Below are 17,544 nucleotides of genomic sequence, written 5' to 3'. Positions count from 1 at the left end.
TAAATCTCCTCAAATAATAATTGAACACTTCTAAAAGACCTTTTCCACAACAAATGTTAAGATAGGAATAGTAATTCTGATTGAAACAACATTACATGTATGATGTATATGCCTTCTTTCTTGAGCTATGTTGCAATAAACAATTTTTGGGAAATAGTCGGTCATCTTAGTAGAATTTCCATCACATTTGGATTTAAAAAAATGAACAGATAAAGGTCATGAATGTTTACATAAATATTGGCAAGTTGTTAAGAAAAGGGCAGGTTGATCATGTTTTTCAGAGGGTAAGACCAATGTCCTGAATTCACATCCATGTTAACATGTTTACAAACAAAATTACATTATCTTAAAGTAAAAGCCCATAATAACGGACAAAATTACTATTTAATATGATCTTTACAAAATGACTTGGGGCCCCGAGTGGTCGAGAGCGCTCTCCGTTATGGATCACTGCCATCTCACCTGTCTGCGTTAGTTCGAGTCTCGGATTCAGCTAACGTGGGTATGTGAGAAAGCCTGCCAATAGCTTCTCGTGGGTCGGTGGTTCTTTCCGGGATTTTCCCTGGTTCTTCAGCCACCAATAATACTGGCCGCCATATATAGCCTCTCACGTGCTGAAAAATGGCATTAAACCTCACAACAACAACTACAAGATGACACGTAACAGTGTATAATCATTTAAAATAGTATTATAGTATACATAACAGTCTACTTAGTCTTGACCAAGAAAATGGCATTGTATTCAATTCCTGAAAATTCTTTTCAGAAAAGCATAAATCCATTGTACATGTTATTGTAGTGAAAATATTTATTGTTGTTATAGTTGTGAGATTATTGTTGTTATTTTCTGGAATTTAACAATGAATTGTGTGCATGAAAATTAGATGTTACTCAAGAGTTGCTCTTATTTTTGCATAGAGTACTCCCAGCAAGAGAACAAAAAAATACTTAGATAAAAAGAAAAAAGGAAATGCATGCTGCACTGTGAATTTTTCTTTTCTATATCTAACAAAGAAAAGGTGCAGTTTGGATCTTCCAATTCACCTGTTTAGAAAACACAAATAAAAAGTGAGTGATTCTTCCTTAATTTATATTGAAATATTTTCCCAGTGATAAGCTACTGTAGTTGCAATTTGAATTTTTTACATGATAATTAAGTGTTGGTAGTTTTTAATCAGTATATTGTTGCATTAATTGGCATCATCCTTTTATTTGTTAGTCACAAATGTGAGCACAAAATCCACAACCAGTGAGCTGTGTTTACAATTTTAATTTTATAGTTGCCATAGATGAACTTAAAACTGCATTATGTCAGACGTTTGGAATAAATATAACTTGGATAGTTTAAACATTTAAATTCAGGCATTAATGAGTTTCGACATTTATTGAAATTCAAAGATTAGTAAGTTTTTTTTTATCATTACTCCTTCAGTATGGCTATCATAGTGGCTATTTTGAGAACTTTGTCATCACTTCTTGTGCTAAATGGATTTCTTATTAACATGTGGATTTTACTAAAAACTTAAGGTTTCTAATGAAAATGGTGCCAATCAGGCCACAACAGTGACCAATGTAATGGTCAATTCAGCATGGTGTTTTAACTGAAAGAGTTGTTGTGATGTCCAGTTGGTCATAACTAATGCCAAACTGACGACACAATGATCTTTTGGAAATTCTTGCTCTATTCCTCAGTGGAAAGTAATTTTGAGATGGGTATTCGTCAGAAGAGTTCTTCAGATGTCTAGTTAGTCCTGAATGAAAACAATGTAAAATGACTCACATTATGACCACCATGCTGGACATATTAAAAGTGTTGTTATCTCTGCTCCTCCTAAATGTATGTTTATATCAACATAGGGTTTTCACCAGCAGAGTTATGATGACTAGCTGTTTTTAAGTGGAAATGTTGCCATTGGTATATCCAATATTGATGTTACACTGACTGTCTTGAAAATGTTGCAATCTCTCCCCCCCCCCACAAGCATGGATGATTATATTTTCATCAGGATTGTACTAGAAGACCTTTCATGTTATCTTGTTACCACTCTATGGTCTTCAACTAAGTAAAAGAACAGATACAATAATCATCAAGTTTTGTAAAATTCAACAGATAATGTATTTCCTTAAAAGGAACTGAACAGCTTTGTGAATTAAATCCCAAATAGTCCTATAAAGTATACCACATCTCCAAAAGTGTAATGTTCCAAACTAATTCCAGTGGTGGTCCAAACAAATCCCAATCTTGCATGATTTGATACGTGAATGATATTAAATTTGGAAATGGTCTTGCTGTTTCAAATTGATGTAACCTAGAATATGCCCTTGAATTAATTCACAATAATCCTTGAAGAGTTATATTATCCTAAAGTCAATGAAAACTTTGCAATTCCAATGGATACTGGTAAGTAAAATACATAAATCTCCTCAAATAATAATTGAACACTTCTAAAAGACCTTTTCCACAACAAATGTTAAGATAGGAATAGTAATTCTGATTGAAACAACATTACATGTATGATGTATATGCCTTCTTTCCTGAGCTATGTTGCAATAAACAATTTTTGGGAAATAGTCGGTCATCTTAGTAGAATTTCCATCAAATTTGGATTTAAAAAAAAAGAACAGATAAAGGTCATGAATGTCTACATAAATATTGGCAAGTTGTTAAGAAACAGGCAGTTTGATCATGTTTTTCAGAGGGTAAAACCAATGTCCTGAATTCACATCCATGTTAACATGTTTACAAACAAAATTACATTATCTTAAAGTAAAAGCCCATAATAACGGACAAAATTACTATTTAATATGATCTTTACAAAATGACGTGGGGCCCCGAGTGGTCGAGAGCGCTCTCCGTTATGGATCACTGCCATCTCACCTGTATGCGTTAGTTCGAGTCTCGGATTCAGCTAATGTGGGTATGTGAGAAAGCTTGCCAATAGCTTCTCGTGGGTCGGTGTTTTTCTTTCCGGGATTTTCCCTGGTTCTTCAGCCACCAATAATACTGGCCGCCATATATAGCCTCTCACGTGCTGAAAAAAGGCATTAAAGCTCACAACAACAACTACAAAATGACACGTAACAGTGTATAATATTGAAAAAAATATTATAGTATATATAACAGTCTACTTAGTCTTGACCAAGAAAATGGCATTGTATTCAATTCCTGACAATTCTTTTCAGAAAAGCATAAATCCATTGTACATGTTATTGTAGTGAAAATATTTATTGTTGTTATAGTTGTGAGATTGTTGTTGTTATTTTCTGGAATTTAACAATGAATTGTGTGCATGAAAATTAGATGTTACTCAAGAGTTGCTCTTATTTTTGCATAGAGTACTCCCAGCAAGAGAACACAAAAATACTTAGATAAAAAGAAAAAAGGAAATGCATGCTGCACTGTGAATTTTTCTTTTCTATATCTAAGAAAGAAAAGGTGCAGTTTGGATCTTCCAATTCACCTGTTTAGAAAACACAAATAAAAAGTGAGTGATTCTTCCTTAATTTATATTGAAATATTTTCCCAGTGATAAGCTACTGTAGTTGCAATTTGAATTTTTTACATGATAATTAAGTGTTGGTAGTTTTTAATCAGTATATTGTTGCATTAATTGGCATCATCCTTTTATTTGTTAGTCACAAATGTGAGCACAAAATCCACAACCAGTGAGCTGTGTTTACAATTTTAATTTTATAGTTGCCATAGATGAACTTAAAACTGCATTATGTCAGACGTTTGGAATAAATATAACTTGGATAGTTTAAACATTTAAATTCAGGCATTAATGAGTTTCGACATTTATTGAAATTCAAAGATTAGTAAGTTTTTTTTTATCATTACTCCTTCAGTATGGCTATCATAGTGGCTATTTTGAGAACTTTGTCATCACTTCTTGTGCTAAATGGATTTCTTATTAACATGTGGATTTTACTAAAAACTTAAGGTTTCTAATGAAAATGGTGCCACTCAGGCCACAACAGTGACCAATGTAATGGTCAATTCAGCATGGTGTTTTAACTGAAAGAGTTGTTGTGATGTCCAGTTGGTCATAACTAATGCTAAACTGACGACCCCATGGTCATTTGGAAATTCTTGCTCTATTCCTCAGTGGAAAGTAATTTTGAGATGGGTATTCGTCAGAAGAGTTCTTCAGATGTCTAGTTAGTCCTGAATGAAAACAATGTAAAATGACTCACATTATGACCACCATGCTGGACATATTAAAAGTGTTGTTATCTCTGCTCCTCCTAAATGTATGTTTATATCAACATAGGGTTTTCACCAGCAGAGTTATGATGACTAGCTGTTTTTAAGTGGAAATGTTGCCATTGGTATATCCAATATTGATGTTACACTGACTGTCTTGAAAATGTTGCAATCTCTCCCCCCCCCCCACAAGCATGGATGATTATATTGTCATCAGGATTGTACTAGAAGACCTTTCATGTTATCTTGTTACCACTCTATGGTCTTCAACTAAGTAAAAGAACAGATACAATAATCATCAAGTTTTGTAAAATTCAACAGATAATGTATTTCCTTAAAAGGAACTGAACAGCTTTGTGAATTAAATCCCAAATAGTCCTATAAAGTATACCACATCTCCAAAAGTGTAATGTTCCAAACTAATTCCAGTGGTGGTCCAAACAAATCCCAATCTTGCATGATTTGATACGTGAATGATATTAAATTTGGAAATGGTCTTGCTGTTTCAAATTGATGTAACCTAGAATATGCTCTTGAATTAATTCACAATAATCCTTGAAGAGTTATATTATCCTAAAGTCAATGAAAACTTTGCAATTCCAATGGATACTGGTAAGTAAAATACATAAATCTCCTCAAATAATAATTGAACACTTCTAAAAGACCTTTTCCACAACAAATGTTAAGATAGGAATAGTAATTCTGATTGAAACAACATTACATGTATGATGTATATGCCTTCTTTCCTGAGCTATGTTGCAATAAACAATTTTTGGGAAATAGTCGGTCATCTTAGTAGAATTTCCATCAAATTTGGATTTAAAAAAAAAGAACAGATAAAGGTCATGAATGTTTACATAAATATTGGCAAGTTGTTAAGAAACAGGCAGTTTGATCATGTTTTTCAGAGGGTAAAACCAATGTCCTGAATTCACATCCATGTTAACATGTTTACAAACAAAATTACATTATCTTAAAGTAAAAGCCCATAATAACGGACAAAATTACTATTTAATATGATCTTTACAAAATGACGTGGGGCCCCGAGTGGTCGAGAGCGCTCTCCGTTATGGATCACTGCCATCTCACCTGTCTGCGTTAGTTCGAGTCTCGGATTCAGCTAATGTGGGTATGTGAGAAAGCTTGCCAATAGCTTCTCGTGGGTCGGTGTTTTTCTTTCCGGGATTTTCCCTGGTTCTTCAGCCACCAATAATACTGGCCGCCATATATAGCCTCTCACGTGCTGAAAAAAGGCATTAAAGCTCACAACAACAACTACAAAATGACACGTAACAGTGTATAATATTGAAAAAAATATTATAGTATACATAACAGTCTACTTAGTCTTGACCAAGAAAATGGCATTGTATTCAATTCCTGACAATTCTTTTCAGAAAAGCATAAATCCATTGTACATGTTATTGTAGTGAAAATATGTATTGTTGTTATAGTTGTGAGATTATTGTTGTTATTTTCTGGAATATGACAATGGATTGTGTGCATGAAAATTAGATTTTACTCAAGAGTTGCTATTATTTTTGCATAGTATACTCCCAGCAAGAGGACAAAAAAATACTTAGATAAAAAGAAAAAAGGAAATGCATGCTGCACTGTGAATTTTTCTTTTCTATATCTAAGAAAGAAAAGGTGCAGTTTGGATCTTCCAATTCAGCTGTTTTGAAAACACAAATAAAAAGTGAGTGATTCTTCCTTAATTTATATTGAAATATTTTCCCAGTGATAAGCTACTGTAGTTGCAATTTGAATTTTTTACATGATAATTAAGTGTTGGTATTTTTTAATCAGTATATTGTTGCATCAATTGGCATCATCCTTTTATTTGTTAGTCACAGATGTGCGCACAAAATCCACAACCAGTGAGCTGTGTTTACAATTTTAATTTTATAGTTGCCATAGATGAACTTAAAACTGCATTATGTCAGACGTTTGGAATAAATATAACTTGGATAGTTTAAACATTTAAATTCAGGCATTAATGAGTTTCGACATTTATTGAAATTCAAAGATTAGTAAGTTTTTTTATCATTACTCCTTCAGTATGGCTATCATAGTGGCTATTTTGAGAACTTTGTCATCACTTCTTGTGCTAAATGGATTTCTTATTAACATGTGGATTTTACTAAAAACTTAAGGTTTCTAATGAAAATGGTGCCACTCTTGCCACAACAGTGACCAATGTAATGGTCAATTCAGCATGGTGTTTTAACTGAAAGAGTTCTTGTGATGTCCAGTTGGTCATAACTAATGCCAAACTGACGACACAATGATCTTTTGGAAATTCTTGCTCTATTCCTCAGTGGAAAGTAATTTTGAGATGGGTATTCGTCAGAAGAGTTCTTCAGATGTCTAGTTAGTCCTGAATGAAAACAATGTAAAATGACTCACATTATGACCACCATGCTGGACATATTAAAAGTGTTGTTATCTCTGCTCCTCCTAAATGTATGTTTATATCAACATAGGGTTTTCACCAGCAGAGTTATGATGACTAGCTGTTTTTAAGTGGAAATGTTGCCATTGGTATATCCAATATTGATGTTACACTGACTGTCTTGAAAATGTTGCAATCTCTCCCCCCCCCACAAGCATGGATGATTATATTTTCATCAGGATTGTACTAGAAGACCTTTCATGTTATCTTGTTACCACTCTATGGTCTTCAACTAAGTAAAAGAACAGATACAATAATCATCAAGTTTTGTAAAATTCAACAGATAATGTATTTCCTTAAAAGGAACTGAACAGCTTTGTGAATTAAATCCCAAATAGTCCTATAAAGTATACCACATCTCCAAAAGTGTAATGTTCCAAACTAATTCCAGTGGTGGTCCAAACAAATCCCAATCTTGCATGATTTGATACGTGAATGATATTAAATTTGGAAATGGTCTTGCTGTTTCAAATTGATGTAACCTAGAATATGCCCTTGAATTAATTCACAATAATCCTTGAAGAGTTATATTATCCTAAAGTCAATGAAAACTTTGCAATTCCAATGGATACTGGTAAGTAAAATACATAAATCTCCTCAAATAATAATTGAACACTTCTAAAAGACCTTTTCCACAACAAATGTTAAGATAGGAATAGTAATTCTGATTGAAACAACATTACATGTATGATGTATATGCCTTCTTTCCTGAGCTATGTTGCAATAAACAATTTTTGGGAAATAGTCGGTCATCTTAGTAGAATTTCCATCAAATTTGGATTTAAAAAAAAAGAACAGATAAAGGTCATGAATGTCTACATAAATATTGGCAAGTTGTTAAGAAACAGGCAGTTTGATCATGTTTTTCAGAGGGTAAAACCAATGTCCTGAATTCACATCCATGTTAACATGTTTACAAACAAAATTACATTATCTTAAAGTAAAAGCCCATAATAACGGACAAAATTACTATTTAATATGATCTTTACAAAATGACGTGGGGCCCCGAGTGGTCGAGAGCGCTCTCCGTTATGGATCACTGCCATCTCACCTGTCTGCGTTAGTTCGAGTCTCGGATTCAGCTAATGTGGGTATGTGAGAAAGCTTGCCAATAGCTTCTCGTGGGTCGGTGTTTTTCTTTCCGGGATTTTCCCTGGTTCTTCAGCCACCAATAATACTGGCCGCCATATATAGCCTCTCACGTGCTGAAGAAAGGCATTAAAGCTCACAACAACAACTACAAAATGACACGTAACAGTGTATAATATTGAAAAAAATATTATAGTATACATAACAGTCTACTTAGTCTTGACCAAGAAAATGGCATTGTATTCAATTCCTGACAATTCTTTTCAGAAAAGCATAAATCCATTGTACATGTTATTGTAGTGAAAATATTTATTGTTGTTATAGTTGTGAGATTATTGTTGTTATTTTCTGGAATTTAACAATGAATTGTGTGCATGAAAATTAGATGTTACTCAAGAGTTGCTCTTATTTTTGCATAGAGTACTCCCAGCAAGAGAACACAAAAATACTTAGATAAAAAGAAAAAAGGAAATGCATGCTGCACTGTGAATTTTTCTTTTCTATATCTAAGAAAGAAAAGGTGCAGTTTGGATCTTCCAATTCACCTGTTTAGAAAACACAAATAAAAAGTGAGTGATTCTTCCTTAATTTATATTGAAATATTTTCCCAGTGATAAGCTACTGTAGTTGCAATTTGAATTTTTTACATGATAATTAAGTGTTGGTAGTTTTTAATCAGTATATTGTTGCATTAATTGGCATCATCCTTTTATTTGTTAGTCACAAATGTGAGCACAAAATCCACAACCAGTGAGCTGTGTTTACAATTTTAATTTTATAGTTGCCATAGATGAACTTAAAACTGCATTATGTCAGACGTTTGGAATAAATATAACTTGGATAGTTTAAACATTTAAATTCAGGCATTAATGAGTTTCGACATTTATTGAAATTCAAAGATTAGTAAGTTTTTTTTTATCATTACTCCTTCAGTATGGCTATCATAGTGGCTATTTTGAGAACTTTGTCATCACTTCTTGTGCTAAATGGATTTCTTATTAACATGTGGATTTTACTAAAAACTTAAGGTTTCTAATGAAAATGGTGCCACTCAGGCCACAACAGTGACCAATGTAATGGTCAATTCAGCATGGTGTTTTAACTGAAAGAGTTGTTGTGATGTCCAGTTGGTCATAACTAATGCTAAACTGACGACCCAATGGTCATTTGCAAATTCTTGCTCTATTCCTCAGTGGAAAGTAATTTTGAGATGGGTATTCGTCAGAAGAGTTCTTCAGATGTCTAGTTAGTCCTGAATGAAAACAATGTAAAATGACTCACATTATGACCACCATGCTGGACATATTAAAAGTGTTGTTATCTCTGCTCCTCCTAAATGTATGTTTATATCAACATAGGGTTTTCACCAGCAGAGTTATGATGACTAGCTGTTTTTAAGTGGAAATGTTGCCATTGGTATATCCAATATTGATGTTACACTGACTGTCTTGAAAATGTTGCAATCTCTCCCCCCCCCCACAAGCATGGATGATTATATTTTCATCAGGATTGTACTAGAAGACCTTTCATGTTATCTTGTTACCACTCTATGGTCTTCAACTAAGTAAAAGAACAGATACAATAATCATCAAGTTTTGTAAAATTCAACAGATAATGTATTTCCTTAAAAGGAACTGAACAGCTTTGTGAATTAAATCCCAAATAGTCCTATAAAGTATACCACATCTCCAAAAGTGTAATGTTCCAAACTAATTCCAGTGGTGGTCCAAACAAATCCCAATCTTGCATGATTTGATACGTGAATGATATTAAATTTGGAAATGGTCTTGCTGTTTCAAATTGATGTAACCTAGAATATGCCCTTGAATTAATTCACAATAATCCTTGAAGAGTTATATTATCCTAAAGTCAATGAAAACTTTGCAATTCCAATGGATACTGGTAAGTAAAATACATAAATCTCCTCAAATAATAATTGAACACTTCTAAAAGACCTTTTCCACAACAAATGTTAAGATAGGAATAGTAATTCTGATTGAAACAACATTACATGTATGATGTATATGCCTTCTTTCCTGAGCTATGTTGCAATAAACAATTTTTGGGAAATAGTCGGTCATCTTAGTAGAATTTCCATCAAATTTGGATTTAAAAAAAAGAACAGATAAAGGTCATGAATGTCTACATAAATATTGGCAAGTTGTTAAGAAACAGGCAGTTTGATCATGTTTTTCAGAGGGTAAAACCAATGTCCTGAATTCACATCCATGTTAACATGTTTACAAACAAAATTACATTATCTTAAAGTAAAAGCCCATAATAACGGACAAAATTAATATTTAATATGATCTTTACAAAATGACGTGGGGCCCCGAGTGGTCGAGAGCGCTCTCCGTTATGGATCACTGCCATCTCACCTGTCTGCGTTAGTTCGAGTCTCGGATTCAGCTAATGTGGGTATGTGAGAAAGCTTGCCAATAGCTTCTCGTGGGTCGGTGTTTTTCTTTCCGGGATTTTCCCTGGTTCTTCAGCCACCAATAATACTGGCCGCCATGTATAGCCTCTCACGTGCTGAAAAAAGGCATTAAAGCTCACAACAACAACTACAAAATGACACGTAACAGTGTATAATATTGAAAAAAATATTATAGTATACATAACAGTCTACTTAGTCTTGACCAAGAAAATGGCATTGTATTCAATTCCTGACAATTCTTTTCAGAAAAGCATAAATCCATTGTACATGTTATTGTAGTGAAAATATGTATTGTTGTTATAGTTGTGAGATTATTGTTGTTATTTTCTGGAATATGACAATGGATTGTGTGCATGAAAATTAGATTTTACTCAAGAGTTGCTATTATTTTTGCATAGTATACTCCCAGCAAGAGGACAAAAAAATACTTAGATAAAAAGAAAAAAGGAAATGCATGCTGCACTGTGAATTTTTCTTTTCTATATCTAAGAAAGAAAAGGTGCAGTTTGGATCTTCCAATTCAGCTGTTTTGAAAACACAAATAAAAAGTGAGTGATTCTTCCTTAATTTATATTGAAATATTTTCCCAGTGATAAGCTACTGTAGTTGCAATTTGAATTTTTTACATGATAATTAAGTGTTGGTATTTTTTAATCAGTATATTGTTGCATCAATTGGCATCATCCTTTTATTTGTTAGTCACAGATGTGCGCACAAAATCCACAACCAGTGAGCTGTGTTTACAATTTTAATTTTATAGTTGCCATAGATGAACTTAAAACTGCATTATGTCAGACGTTTGGAATAAATATAACTTGGATAGTTTAAACATTTAAATTCAGGCATTAATGAGTTTCGACATTTATTGAAATTCAAAGATTAGTAAGTTTTTTTATCATTACTCCTTCAGTATGGCTATCATAGTGGCTATTTTGAGAACTTTGTCATCACTTCTTGTGCTAAATGGATTTCTTATTAACATGTGGATTTTACTAAAAACTTAAGGTTTCTAATGAAAATGGTGCCACTCTTGCCACAACAGTGACCAATGTAATGGTCAATTCAGCATGGTGTTTTAACTGAAAGAGTTCTTGTGATGTCCAGTTGGTCATAACTAATGCCAAACTGACGACACAATGATCTTTTGGAAATTCTTGCTCTATTCCTCAGTGGAAAGTAATTTTGAGATGGGTATTCGTCAGAAGAGTTCTTCAGATGTCTAGTTAGTCCTGAATGAAAACAATGTAAAATGACTCACATTATGACCACCATGCTGGACATATTAAAAGTGTTGTTATCTCTGCTCCTCCTAAATGTATGTTTATATCAACATAGGGTTTTCACCAGCAGAGTTATGATGACTAGCTGTTTTTAAGTGGAAATGTTGCCATTGGTATATCCAATATTGATGTTACACTGACTGTCTTGAAAATGTTGCAATCTCTCCCCCCCCCCCACAAGCATGGATGATTATATTTTCATCAGGATTGTACTAGAAGACCTTTCATGTTATCTTGTTACCACTCTATGGTCTTCAACTAAGTAAAAGAACAGATACAATAATCATCAAGTTTTGTAAAATTCAACAGATAATGTATTTCCTTAAAAGGAACTGAACAGCTTTGTGAATTAAATCCCAAATAGTCCTATAAAGTATACCACATCTCCAAAAGTGTAATGTTCCAAACTAATTCCAGTGGTGGTCCAAACAAATCCCAACCTTGCATGATTTGATATGTGAATGATATTAAATTTGGAAATGGTCTTGCTGTTTCAAATTGATGTAACCTAGAATATGCCCTTGAATTAATTCACAATAATCCTTGAAGAGTTATATTATCCTAAAGTCAATGAAAACTTTGCAATTCCAATGGACACTGGTAAGTAAAATACATAAATCTCCTCAAATAATAATTGAACACTTCTAAAAGACCTTTTCCACAACAAATGTTAAGATAGGAATAGTAATTCTGATTGAAACAACATTACATGTATGATGTATATGCCTTCTTTCCTGAGCTATGTTGCAATAAACAATTTTTGGGAAATAGTCGGTCATCTTAGTAGAATTTCCATCAAATTTGGATTTAAAAAACAAGAACAGATAAAGGTCATGAATGTTTACATAAATATTGGCAAGTTGTTAAGAAACAGGCAGTTTGATCATGTTTTTCAGAGGGTAAAACCAATGTCCTGAATTCACATCCATGCTAACATGTTTACAAACAAAATTACATTATCTTAAAGTAAAAGCCCATAATAACGGACAAAATTACTATTTAATATGATCTTTACAAAATGACGTGGGGCCCCGAGTGGTCGAGAGCGCTCTCCGTTATGGATCACTGCCATCTCACCTGTCTGCGTTAGTTCGAGTCTCGGATTCAGCTAATGTGGGTATGTGAGAAAGCTTGCCAATAGCTTCTCGTGGGTCGGTGTTTTTCTTTCCGGGATTTTCCCTGGTTCTTCAGCCACCAATAATCCTGGCCGCCATATATAGCCTCTCTCGTGCTGAAAAAAGGCATTAAAGCTCACAACAACAACTACAAAATGACACGTAACAGTGTATAATATTGAAAAAATTATTATAGTATACATAACAGTCTACTTAGTCTTGACCAAGAAAATGGCATTGTATTCAATTCCTGAAAATTCTTTTCAGAAAAGCATAAATCCATTGTACATGTTATTGTAGTGAAAATATTTATTGTTGTTATAGTTGTGAGATTATTGTTGTTATTTTCTGGAATATGACAATGGATTGTGTGCATGAAAATTAGATGTTACTCAAGAGTTGCTCTTATTTTTGCATAGTATACTCCCAGCAAGAGGACAAAAAAATACTTAGATAAAAAGAAAAAAGGAAATGCATGCTGCACTGTGAATTTTTCTTTTCTATATCTAAGAAAGAAAAGGTGCAGTTTGGATCTTCCAATTCAGCTGTTTTGAAAACACAAATAAAAAGTGAGTGATTCTTCCTTAATTTATATTGAAATATTTTCCCAGTGATAAGCTACTGTAGTTGCAATTTGAATTTTTTACATGATAATTAAGTGTTGGTATTTTTTAATCAGTATATTGTTGCATCAATTGGCATCATCCTTTTATTTGTTAGTCACAGATGTGCGCACAAAATCCACAACCAGTGAGCTGTGTTTACAATTTTAATTTTATAGTTGCCATAGATGAACTTAAAACTGCATTATGTCAGACGTTTGGAATAAATATAACTTGGATAGTTTAAACATTTAAATTCAGGCATTAATGAGTTTCGACATTTATTGAAATTCAAAGATTAGTAAGTTTTTTTATCATTACTCCTTCAGTATGGCTATCATAGTGGCTATTTTGAGAACTTTGTCATCACTTCTTGTGCTAAATGGATTTCTTATTAACATGTGGATTTTACTAAAAACTTAAGGTTTCTAATGAAAATGGTGCCACTCTTGCAACAACAGTGACCAATGTAATGGTCAATTCAGCATGGTGTTTTAACTGAAAGAGTTGTTGTGATGTCCAGTTGGTCATAACTAATGCCAAACTGACGACACAATGATCTTTTGGAAATTCTTGCTCTATTCCTCAGTGGAAAGTAATTTTGAGATGGGTATTCGTCAGAAGAGTTCTTCAGATGTCTAGTTAGTCCTGAATGAAAACAATGTAAAATGACTCACATTATGACCACCATGCTGGACATATTAAAAGTGTTGTTATCTCTGCTCCTCCTAAATGTATGTTTATATCAACATAGGGTTTTCACCAGCAGAGTTATGATGACTAGCTGTTTTTAAGTGGAAATGTTGCCATTGGTATATCCAATATTGATGTTACACTGACTGTCTTGAAAATGTTGCAATCTCTCCCCCCCCCACAAGCATGGATGATTATATTTTCATCAGGATTGTACTAGAAGACCTTTCATGTTATCTTGTTACCACTCTATGGTCTTCAACTAAGTAAAAGAACAGATAAAATAATCATCAAGTTTTGTAAAATTCAACAGATAATGTATTTCCTTAAAAGGAACTGAACAGCTTTGTGAATTAAATCCCAAATAGTCCTATAAAGTATACCACATCTCCAAAAGTGTAATGTTCCAAACTAATTCCAGTGGTGGTCCAAACAAATCCCAACCTTGCATGATTTGATATGTGAATGATATTAAATTTGGAAATGGTCTTGCTGTTTCAAATTGATGTAACCTAGAATATGCCCTTGAATTAATTCACAATAATCCTTGAAGAGTTATATTATCCTAAAGTCAATGAAAACTTTGCAATTCCAATGGACACTGGTAAGTAAAATACATAAATCTCCTCAAATAATAATTGAACACTTCTAAAAGACCTTTTCCACAACAAATGTTAAGATAGGAATAGTAATTCTGATTGAAACAACATTACATGTATGATGTATATGCCTTCTTTCTTGAGCTATGTTGCAATAAACAATTTTTGGGAAATAGTCGGTCATCTTAGTAGAATTTCCATCACATTTGGATTTAAAAAAATGAACAGATAAAGGTCATGAATGTTTACATAAATATTGGCAAGTTGTTAAGAAAAGGGCAGGTTGATCATGTTTTTCAGAGGGTAAGACCAATGTCCTGAATTCACATCCATGTTAACATGTTTACAAACAAAATTACATTATCTTAAAGTAAAAGCCCATAATAACGGACAAAATTACTATTTAATATGATCTTTACAAAATGACTTGGGGCCCCGAGTGGTCGAGAGCGCTCTCCGTTATGGATCACTGCCATCTCACCTGTCTGCGTTAGTTCGAGTCTCGGATTCAGCTAACGTGGGTATGTGAGAAAGCCTGCCAATAGCTTCTCGTGGGTCGGTGGTTCTTTCCGGGATTTTCCCTGGTTCTTCAGCCACCAATAATACTGGCCGCCATATATAGCCTCTCACGTGCTGAAAAATGGCATTAAACCTCACAACAACAACTACAAGATGACACGTAACAGTGTATAATCATTTAAAATAGTATTATAGTATACATAACAGTCTACTTAGTCTTGACCAAGAAAATGGCATTGTATTCAATTCCTGAAAATTCTTTTCAGAAAAGCATAAATCCATTGTACATGTTATTGTAGTGAAAATATTTATTGTTGTTATAGTTGTGAGATTATTGTTGTTATTTTCTGGAATTTAACAATGAATTGTGTGCATGAAAATTAGATGTTACTCAAGAGTTGCTCTTATTTTTGCATAGAGTACTCCCAGCAAGAGAACAAAAAAATACTTAGATAAAAAGAAAAAAGGAAATGCATGCTGCACTGTGAATTTTTCTTTTCTATATCTAACAAAGAAAAGGTGCAGTTTGGATCTTCCAATTCACCTGTTTAGAAAACACAAATAAAAAGTGAGTGATTCTTCCTTAATTTATATTGAAATATTTTCCCAGTGATAAGCTACTGTAGTTGCAATTTGAATTTTTTACATGATAATTAAGTGTTGGTAGTTTTTAATCAGTATATTGTTGCATTAATTGGCATCATCCTTTTATTTGTTAGTCACAAATGTGAGCACAAAATCCACAACCAGTGAGCTGTGTTTACAATTTTAATTTTATAGTTGCCATAGATGAACTTAAAACTGCATTATGTCAGACGTTTGGAATAAATATAACTTGGATAGTTTTAAACATTTTAAATTCAGGCATTAATGAGTTTCGACATTTATTGAAATTCAAAGATTAGTAAGTTTTTTTTTATCATTACTCCTTCAGTATGGCTATCATAGTGGCTATTTTGAGAACTTTGTCATCACTTCTTGTGCTAAATGGATTTCTTATTAACATGTGGATTTTACTAAAAACTTAAGGTTTTCTAATGAAAATGGTGCCACTCAGGCCACAACAGTGACCAATGTAATGGTCAATTCAGCATGGTGTTTTAACTGAAAGAGTTGTTGTGATGTCCAGTTGGTCATAACTAATGCTAAACTGACGACCCAATGGTCATTTGCAAATTCTTGCTCTATTCCTCAGTGGAAAGTAATTTTGAGATGGGTATTCGTCAGAAGAGTTCTTCAGATGTCTAGTTAGTCCTGAATGAAAACAATGTAAAATGACTCACATTATGACCACCATGCTGGACATATTAAAAGTGTTGTTATCTCTGCTCCTCCTAAATGTATGTTTATATCAACATAGGGTTTTCACCAGCAGAGTTATGATGACTAGCTGTTTTTAAGTGGAAATGTTGCCATTGGTATATCCAATATTGATGTTACACTGACTGTCTTGAAAATGTTGCAATCTCTCCCCCCCCCCACAAGCATGGATGATTATATTTTCATCAGGATTGTACTAGAAGACCTTTCATGTTATCTTGTTACCACTCTATGGTCTTCAACTAAGTAAAAGAACAGATACAATAATCATCAAGTTTTGTAAAATTCAACAGATAATGTATTTCCTTAAAAGGAACTGAACAGCTTTGTGAATTAAATCCCAAATAGTCCTATAAAGTATACCACATCTCCAAAAGTGTAATGTTCCAAACTAATTCCAGTGGTGGTCCAAACAAATCCCAATCTTGCATGATTTGATACGTGAATGATATTAAATTTGGAAATGGTCTTGCTGTTTCAAATTGATGTAACCTAGAATATGCCCTTGAATTAATTCACAATAATCCTTGAAGAGTTATATTATCCTAAAGTCAATGAAAACTTTGCAATTCCAATGGATACTGGTAAGTAAAATACATAAATCTCCTCAAATAATAATTGAACACTTCTAAAAGACCTTTTCCACAACAAATGTTAAGATAGGAATAGTAATTCTGATTGAAACAACATTACATGTATGATGTATATGCCTTCTTTCCTGAGCTATGTTGCAATAAACAATTTTTGGGAAATAGTCGGTCATCTTAGTAGAATTTCCATCAAATTTGGATTTAAAAAAAAGAACAGATAAAGGTCATGAATGTCTACATAAATATTGGCAAGTTGTTAAGAAACAGGCAGTTTGAATCATGTTTTTCAGAGGGTAAAACCAATGTCCTGAATTCACATCCATGTTAACATGTTTACAAACAAAATTACATTATCTTAAAGTAAAAGCCCATAATAACGGACAAAATTAATATTTAATATGATCTTTACAAAATGACGTGGGGCCCCGAGTGGTCGAGAGCGCTCTCCGTTATGGATCACTGCCATCTCACCTGTCTGCGTTAGTTCGAGTCTCGGATTCAGCTAATGTGGGTATGTGAGAAAGCTTGCCAATAGCTTCTCGTGGGTCGGTGTTTTTCTTTCCGGGATTTTCCCTGGTTCTTCAGCCACCAATAATACTGGCCGCCATGTATAGCCCTCTCACGTGCTGAAAAAAGGCATA

Source organism: Sinohyriopsis cumingii, chromosome 2 (assembly GCF_028554795.1).
Source record: "Sinohyriopsis cumingii isolate HCF-2022 chromosome 2, ASM2855479v2, whole genome shotgun sequence".
Taxonomy (NCBI): domain Eukaryota; kingdom Metazoa; phylum Mollusca; class Bivalvia; order Unionida; family Unionidae; genus Sinohyriopsis; species Sinohyriopsis cumingii.
Note: the sequence above shows the minus strand (reverse complement) of the source record.